This window comes from Heterocephalus glaber, unplaced genomic scaffold (genome assembly GCF_053883595.1).
Source record: "Heterocephalus glaber isolate CG9 unplaced genomic scaffold, H.glaber_assembly_v1.0 deba00001509, whole genome shotgun sequence".
NCBI lineage: Eukaryota > Metazoa > Chordata > Mammalia > Rodentia > Bathyergidae > Heterocephalus > Heterocephalus glaber.
This window is the reverse complement of record NW_028258325.1, coordinates 45,030,880-45,040,743: the sequence shown is the minus strand read 5'-3', so window position 1 is coordinate 45,040,743 and position 9,864 is coordinate 45,030,880. Positions and strand designations below refer to the sequence as shown.

The window sequence follows — 9,864 nt, the reverse complement described above, 5'->3', positions numbered from 1 at the left end:
TGCTTCACTTTCTTCTTTTGCAAACTCAGGCTTATTCTGGAGTATTGTTAATTTTGTGAGGAAATGCTAATACAATTTCCAAGCTGTGGGTGCACTCTTCTACCAAGTTCAGGAGTACATTCAGCAGCTTGGGTTAGCTTTCTTTATTATTGTTATATTTGTTAGGGGGCGTTGTAATACATCTTACACTCGGGGTCATTTTGTTATTGAGTATGATGGTCATTAAGGGTAATGTTTCTCCAGAGTTTTAGAGATAAAAGGTAGCTTGTCCTCTGCTTGTTTACTGCTGTCTGACAAAACTGTTATCTCTCTTTTGTTTAAAATCTAATTAATGTGTTTTGAGTATACATTCCTTTTCACTTCCTCAGTATTAAAACTGAATGAATGTTATCTGGTTGTCAGAGAGAGAGTTACCCTGGGTTGCCGAGGTTGTCTGCATGTTCCCCACCAGCCCTGGTCTACAGACTGAATAAACCATCTTATTTTCTAAGCTAGGTCAAACGGACTGATATGACTCCTCCTCTTGCTTTTCCTGCAGGGTAAGAATGGCTGACAGAGAGCTTCCTGTTTCCTGTTTGCCTCTAGGAGAGCACAATACTAAATGGTTCATTTTCTCTGCCTCTGGAAAGGGAATTGCCCTCTGCCCTAAATCAACCTTTCCTGGGAAGTCACCTGCAATTCTTTTCTGTGGGGCACCCAGCCTTCTAGTGATAACACTAAGAATTCCTTACCATGCTTCTTGTTAGAGAAAAAAATTTAAATGGTAAAATTACTGATGAATTACAGATGCTATTATAGCTAGTTTGAGGAAGATGTTCTGAAATTAAAATATTACCAATTAATCTTTTGAATATCTCTATATTTTATATATTTTGTGTGTGACAATCTAGAAACCTTATAATAAATTTTCAATTTACAGAACTGAATGAGAAATAATTTTTTTCTAGGTCAATCTGTTAAATTGTGAATTTGTGAATATGCCTTGTGAAATCAAGAGAATTTTCAGTTAAGTAGTTATTTTGTGAAAAGTGTAAGAACGTTGCCAGTCCACATTGGGAGTTAGGCATTTAACAATGGTGTGACCTTTAGCTTGAGATTCTAGGCTCTGGTGATGGACCTCATCAGTGTTGTCTCAGTGTTCTGATGCTTCGAGAATCCTCTCTCTGTGAAATCCATTGACTGACAGCCCTCCTGGCCTTTTTCCAAACTGCAAGGCAGTCCTTCTCAAGCCTTAGAGCAGTGGTGGTGAACCTATGGCATGCATGTCACAGTGGTCTGTTTGCATCATTGAAAGCTCTAAAAGGTTCTCCATCACTGCTTTAGAGTATCAGGTCACCCAGAAGGCTTGTTACAACATAGATTTCAGAGCATCACTAGAGTTTACAATTTAGTACGTCTGGAATGAGACCAGAGAATTTGGATCTCTAAACTATTACCAGGTGATCGGGATGCCTCTGGTCTAGAGACCACACTTGAGGATCACTGTATGAGACTTCTGCTTGAAACATCTGTTGTAGATAGAATAATGGCCTTCCAAATATGTCCACATCCCAAACTCCCAGACCTGTGAATCCATTAATTTACATAGCAAAAGGGTTTTAATAGATGATTATGTTAAAGATCGTGGGATATGGAGCTTGTCCTGGTTTCTGTGAGTGGGCCAAGTTAATCACAAGGGTCCTATTATGAGAGGAAAGCAAATGGATCAAAGGCAGGAAGAGGAGATGTGGTGACAGGAGTAGGGGTTGGCGTGATGCTCTCTGATGGAGGCTGTGACAAACCAAGGAATTTAGGCAGCCTCTGGAAGATGTGAAAGGCAAAGAACTAGATTCTCCCCTAGAGCCTCCAGAAAGAGCACAACTCTAACAACACATCGACTTTAGGCTAATTTCAGATTTGTGACATCCAGAATTATAAGATAATAAATCTGTGTTGTTTTAAGCCACTGTTTGTGGTAATCTGTAATAGCAGCAATAGGAAACTAATATGACATCTTACCCCATATTGCAGTCCATCTAAATCCTATTTACTTTAGCTCAAATTTTAATAGAAGTCTAACTCAACCTGCATATTCATGATGTTTCTTCAGCTCAATTTTTTTGTCTTCCTGTGAATCTCTAGAGAATTTATTGCCTTCACTGTTACATAGATTTGAAAGATCTCATTCACTTAATAGTGTATTGTATTGCAGATTTCTATCTGAGGCTAGTGATGAAAGCTATAATTCTTGCTCACAAGATGTCTCTAATCTCTGAGGGGAAGCAGATGTAACAGGATCACCTTGATCATATATATCATGTACATGAATATGTTACATAACTACATTGGATTCATGTATGTGCCACATATCATATATCTGATGCAATTTGTAGCATATTACATTAGAGTATGATCATTTGAAAGATCTAAAGAGAGATGTAAACTTCTAGTGGGGAAGGATAATCTTTGTTTTTTTGTTTTGGTACCAGGGATCGAACTCTGGTCCTTGCACTTGCAAGGCAGGCGGCAGAGCCACTGAGCTAAATCCCTGGCCCCAGGGAAGGATAATTTCTAATACCACCAATTTCCTGAAGGCAGTAATGGGTCTTTTTAGCTATGTTAATTATTTCTAAAAGCATGGAAAAAATTATGCTTTTATTATGTTAGGATCACAGGAACCATCACTTCATAAGTACATTTTATTTACTAAAGCTTTTCAAAAGTTTGGATTCCCCATAGTTCCAAGAGAGAAGAGGACTTTTGAGGGGTGGGGACTAATACTAGCGCTTCATCAAGACAAGAACATCAAACAGGATTTAAGAAGCTAAAGTTCTTGATTTGGAGCAAATAATTCTACTGTGAAATGAGTAAGTCTAATAAGATTATGACTGCATTTTTTTCTGATCTATAAGACTGTCTGTAATATTTGTATCTTTCAGCACATAAAGCACACTACATTGCATTTGAGAGGGATTCAATAAATTAAGTAATCTGAGTGCCATTTTGGAAGTATCTGGCTATTTTATAGCCACACATTGCTAAAGAATATGGTCTCTGTGTGTGGAATAAAATAGACTTCTCAGACACAAAGTAAAAGTCTAGACTTGGGATAAAATTACTTATTAAAAATGAATTTAGGTGGGTTAATATATTGTAGCAACTTAGCATATATGTAACACTTTTTGTTCTCTCTTAACTAAAAAAAAAATGTCTAAATGATCTAAGCATCTTGCAATATCTGGGAGAGGCTGTTTAAGTTGCACTAATGAAGTGGAGGTCCAGAAGTTAGTGGGTTGATTTGACAAATGGATATTACGAGAGATTATAATTCATTCTAGGGAAATTTTTCAAAAATCATTAATAGGACACTTCTGGTAAGGCTGAATTGTACATCAGTTTTTCAACTACCAATGCCTAGAAATGACAATTCTTTAAATGATGATTTAAAAATATGCACCTTTGAAGACATCTGGGATTTACCAAGGCAGAGGGAGGCTGAGAGGTCACCATCCTGCAGATAAAAGCAGCACAAAAATGAATTCAAGTTTTGTTGCCATTTTGTCTCTCAAGGAACTGGGTGATTCACAAGTAGAGGATGAAACATTAAGAAGCTGAATAGAAGAGGAGCCAAGAGGCTGAGAATATGTGCTTAATTTCTACCAGTATTGTATAGTGGAGGAAGCAATATTGGAATTTAGAGGCCACCAAAAAGGAAGGGCTCTGACAAACAATCCTGATTTCATTTGGGAGGTATAAAAGACTGCATACTAGTACCAATGATGAAATATAGACAACCTTTACAAAAAACAAAATTCTTTCTCATGCCAGCTCAACTCTGATTAAAAACCAGATTATGGTTATGTGTTTGTTTTGAATACCTGCCAGAAACAAAAGTAAATCATTTCTGAAGGATTATTATACTGTACAGAGGCTCAAGGTATCTCTATAGCTTTTTATCATCAATGTCTGGCATGTAATAAAAATTTAACAGGAATTACTAGTAGACAAAAGCAATGATTAAAAAAAGCAACAGCAGGGCCAGGGATTTAGCTCAGTGGCACCGTGCCACCTGCCCTGCAAGAGCAAGGTCCTGAGTTCGATCCCTGGTACATAAAAAAAAAAAAGCAACACAAAACAGCAATTAAAAAATGCAAAAAAAGAAAATCGAATTCAAATCCAAAACAACAAAATTCCCACCAAAACAAACAAACAAATAAACCAGATAATAGATGCAGACCAACAAAATATCCTGATATCTTAGGTGCCAGACACAGGCTTTAAAATAATATGTTCAAGAGATTAGATGGCAAGTGGGAGAAAATTTCAGTAATTGTAGTTAAGAATTCAATAAATGATTTAAGAACAGAGAGTAAAAAAAGATTAAGAAACAGGAAGATATATCAGAAGAAAATATCAGACTAAAGCATCAAGGGAGGTGTATTTTAAATTGTTTTTTGATTTTTTTCATCAGTGTCGTGTAGTTTGCATCGCACAAATTTTGTACATGTTTTACTAAATGTATACTTAAGCACTTCATTTTATTTAAGTGATTATAAATTGTACTACATCATTAACTTTGGTGTTCATTGATGGTATATGTAATTATTGCTGAGTTTAGTTGCTTCTTTTGTATCCTGTGACCTTTCTGAACTTATTTACTGGTTTTGGGAATTTTTTTGTAGACTCCTTCAGGTTTTTCTTTGTTGAAAACTGTGTCTATTGTGATTAAGGTCAACTTTGGCCTTCCTTTATTTACTGTCTCTATGCCTTTTATTTCCTTTATTCCAATGGCCAGAACTCCTAACACTATGTTGGATATGAGTGGTGAGGGTGGACACTTTATCTTGTTCCTGTTCTCAGGGGAAAATAATTTTTTTCCTTTTTAAGTAACTGTTAGTTTCAAGTTTCTGATAGATGTTCATTATTAAGCTTAGGAAATTCTTTATTATTATTTATTGTGAACATGTTTAATGTGAATATGTTGAATTTTGTAAAATTATCTCTATTAATTCATATGATTGTGCCATCCTCCTTCCTTAGAAGGTTAATATTGTAGGTTACATTGAATTTCCAAATATTGAACCAGATTTCAATATGGGATACATCCCACTTGGACATGATGTACAATTTTTTAATATACTGATAAATTGTATTTATTAATCTTTTGTTGAGAATTTTTGCATTTATTCATAAAGGACACTGTCCTGTAGTTTTCTTTTAATATACCTTATTTTTCTTATTTTGATTTCAGTAATGCAGCCTTATACAATGAATTGAGGCTTTTTTTGGTGGAAGAGAGTGTGTAAAATTGGTATCAATTATTTTTTAAATGTTTGATATGATTGTCCAGTGAAACTAGGACTGGAGATTTCTTTGTTGGGAGTTCTAAAATAGTGAATTCCCTTCCCCTCCAAAAAAAATAAAAGGAAAAAGCAAGAAAGAAAAAGAAGAAAAGGACAGCTGAAGGGCCAAGGATTTAGCTCAGTGGTATCGCTGCATCTGCCTTGCAAGTGCAGGCAGTTCAATCCCCAGTACCAAAAAAAAAAAAAAAAAAGTGAATTCAATTTTGTTAATTATATGGTTATTAAAATTATCTCTTTTATATTGTGTGAATTGTGGTGATTTGTGTTTTTCAAGGAACTGGGCCATTTTATCTAAGTTATTGAACATGTGTATAGATTTTTTTGTAGTATTCTCTTATCTCTTTGGTGTCTGTAGAATCTGTAGTAATATCACTTCTGATTTTTATATGGGAAATTTCTGTCTTCTCTCTTTGTCAATTTACTGGAAGTTTGTCAATTTTATTGATCTTTTCAAAACACTCATTCTTGATTTTGTTGATTTTTCTCTATAGCTTTTCTGTTTTCAATTTTATTGATATCCACTCTATTATTTCCTCTCTTCTTCTTCTTTTTTTTGGTACCAGGAATCAAACTCAGGACCTTGGCATTGTGAGGCAGGTGGCGGAACCACTGAGCTAAATCCCTGGCCCTCCTTCCTTCTTCTTGATGTGGATTCATTCTTACTGTAGTTTTTCTAGTTTTTTTTTTTTTTTTTGAGGTTGATGCTTACATTCTTTTTTTTTCCATTAAGTTTATTGGTACGTTTTGGGTATAAAATACAGTTACATTCATCTTTGGGATCTTGTACCTTTACAATGACATATCTTGATTCTTATTTTTTTCCCCATTCCCCTTGCTCTCCCTCCACCCCCTCCACCCTTCCCTATTTACAAAAACTTTCTTTCCATTTTTTTCCTTTTCTCATATTTTTTCTTTTCCTTTCTTTCCTTTCCCCTACCCCTCCCACTTCCCCTACTCCTTTAGACCTTTACTTCCTACTACACAATATCAATTATACATTTTTTAAAAAAATTACAATATCAAGATATATAGGATATTACCACAGATTTTACGGAATTTAAAAAGATATAGAAAGCATATTACAAAAATCTTTTTTTGAAATAAATTTGACAACTTCTATGAAGTATCTTGGAAGACAAATTAATGAAACTGACTCTGGAAGAAATATAAAATTTGAATAGCACCTATTAAAGAAAGTATATCCTAGCTTGAAAACCTACCTATATGACAACAGGCTCATGCACATTTTAATTGATGAATTATATCAAACATTTAACTATTAGAAGTCAGATATGGCAGTATGTAGATAGTGGTTTTATTATAGGGATGTCAGTGTTGGTTCAGCATTGGACGATCCACCCCCATAAATCATCATTTTAACAGAGAAAAGGAAAAAGCCATATGATCCTATCAGTAGTTGCAGAAAAGGTATTGGACTAAATTCTAAAGCTGTTCATGGTAAAAGTTATTAGGTGACTAGAAGCAGAACAGAGCCTTCTCAATAAATAAAAGACATATACCCAATACTTCCAGCAAAAACACCTTATACGAATGGAAAAAATACAATGCTTTCTCCCTAAGGTGGGGGACAAGGGCAGATATGCCAACTCTTTATCTGTCCATTAAACTTAGAATCATGGGCCCAAATCAAAATAGTCTGGCAAAAAAATAAACTAATAGCATAGGATTGGCAAGGTAGAAGCAAAATGTTTATATGTAGATGAAATGATCATCTACAGAGAAAATACTAAGAAATCTCTAAGAGCCCCTAGAACTTGTATTTCAATTTAGCAGGATTAGAAAACACAAGGTATATATAAAAATCAGGTCTAGGTATACTTGCTATAAATGAAGAATTGGGTATTGAAATTTAAAAGTTATGTAGGAGTAGGCAGGACCTAGAAAAAGAAAAAGAAAAAAAAAGTGTTGGAAGACATTTAGTACCTAATTTTAAGACTTCCTCTAAAGCTACAGTAATCAAGACAGTGTTGGTGTAAGGAAAGACATATAGATCATTGGAATGAAACAGAATCTGGACATAGAACCACACATATATGGTCCACTGATTTTTGAAAGATTATTTAACATTAACATTTTATAGAACATAAACTCAACTCCAAGAGCAGAGGAAAAGATAATGTTTTCAACAAATGGTACTAGAACACCTGGTATCTGTATGTAAAAGAGTAACCTCAACCCTTTATTTCCATACATAAAAATAACTTGAAGGGATCCATGAACCTAAACATGAAAGACTAAAACAATAAAACTTTAAGAAGAAATTATAAGGGAAAATGTTCATGAATTTAGGGTAGGCAAGAACTTCCTAGGATACAAAAATCATGATGTATAAAAGAAAAAAATTGATAAATCAGATTCCATCAAAATTTAGAACTTTAAAAGACATCATTAAGAAAAAGAAAAGTAGTACTTAACCAGAACATATTTATAATACATATAACCTATCACCAGAATTTGTAAAGAACTCTTACAGCTCATTAATAGACAACCCAATTAAAAAGTAGACAAAAGAAGATGATAAATAGCCAATACAGCACAAGGAAAGGTGTGCAACACTAGAATCAGAAAAATACCAATCAGTACAATAACAAGATCGTATTATACACTCATTAGGGAGATGAAGTTAAAAGTTTTCAGAGAAAAAATGTCAGCTTAGGTGTGAACCAGTTAGAACTTTCTAATACTGCTAATGTGAATGTAAAATGATAAAATCATTTTGGAAAATGATATAGAAATTTCTTGTATTACTGTTAAGAAACAATAGTTCCACTTCCCGTGTGCCCAGGCACCATGGCCAATCCTTATGCGAGGCAGATCAAGATCAAGACTGGCCTGGTGTAGTGATTGGTCAAAGAAAAAGTGATGTATGAAAAAGAAGCAAAGCAACAAGAAGAAAAGATTGAAAAAATGAAAGCTGAAGATGGTGAAAATTACGCCATTAAAAAGCAGACAGAGATCCTGCAAGAGTCCCGGATGATGATCCCAGATTGCCAGCGCAGGTTAGAGGCAGCTTATACTGATCTTCAGCAAATATTAGAAAGTGAAAAAGATTTGGAAGAAGCTGAAGAATATAAAGAACCACGTTTAGTTTTGGATTTAGTGAAGTTAGAAGCCTGAAACTTTTCTGTACAGAGTGTTTTTGCATTAAATCCTGGGGTCCATTCGTTATTTTTACCACTGCTGAGTGTTCAAGTAGTATGAGAATGAGATTCTTTTTAGGCAGTTGCAAATATTTTTCTTTGTGTAATTTAATATGTCAAAGAAATAAGTTCATTTAAAAAAAAGAAACAATAGTTCTGTTTTTAAGTTTTTACTTAAGAGAAATGAAAACACATGTTCACTATAGATTTGTACATACAGGTTGACTGTCCCTTATCTGAAATTCTTGGGATCAGAAGTGTTTCAGATTTTGATTTGAAACCCACTTGATCTGCAAAGAGGATAGCTACTCCTGAGGATTTTTTTGGTTCCTTTTGCATGGAATATGGTTTTCCACCCTTTAACTTTCAGTCTATGAGTGTCTTTTTAAATCAAGTGAGTTTCTTGTATGCAGCATATTGTTGGATCTTGCTTCTCAATCCATTCTTCCAGTCTATTTCTTTTGATTGGTGAATTGCGACCATTAACATTGATGGTTATAACTGATACATATTGACTTATCATTGTCATGACTTTTTCTTTTTGTTGGATTCTCCCCCTTTACATTTAATTTCTTGTTGTGCCTAATGAATTCATTCTGCTGGGCTTCCTGGGGTTGTGATCCTCATTGTCTTTTCCTAGGATATTGTCTAAAGTGTTTGAGAGTGCTGGTTTGGTATTCATGAAGTTCCTAAGGTGCTCTTTCTCATGAAAGTATCTTATTTCTCCATCAGTTTTGAAAGATAGTTTTGTAGGGTACATCAATCTGGGTTGGAGGCTGTTTTCCTTTAGGGCTTGAAATACATCACTTCAAGCTCTTCTTGCCTTGAGGGTTTGCATTGAGAAGTCTGCTGTGATTCTGATGGGCTTTCCTTTGTATGTGATTTGTTTCTTTTCTCTCACTGCTTGTAGAATTTTGTTCTTCTGTTGGGTTTTTGGAATCTGAACTATTATATGCCTATGTGTAGATTTTTTTTTGATCAGGGCTAGATGGATTCCTATATGCTTTGCTTATCTGTGTCAAGTTCTTTTCCCCTGTGAAGCTTACATTCTTGATTTGAGATTTTCCCTTTTTTCTAATACGTGCATTTAGTGCTATAAGTTTCCCTCTCAGCATAACTTTAGCTTTGTCTCACAAATTTTATTATGTTGTTTTCATTTTCTTTCCATTCAACTTTGATTTCTCCTGAAATTTTTTCTCTAACTTATGGATTATTTAGAAGTGTGATGCTTAGTATCCAAGTGCTTGCAGATTTTTCCTGTTACCTTTATGTTGTTGGTTTTTGGTTTGATTCTGTAATGATAGAGCATATACTATATGATTGAATTTCTTTTATCTTGTTGAATTTAAAAAAATGATCCA

General features: G+C 34.4%; 1 pseudogene; it reads left to right on the top strand.

The window, feature by feature from the left end:
- Nucleotides 1-8,153: 8,153 nt before the first annotated feature.
- LOC101696624 (tubulin-specific chaperone A pseudogene) lies at nucleotides 8,154-8,534 on the top strand (annotated as a pseudogene).
- Nucleotides 8,535-9,864: the final 1,330 nt, after the last annotated feature.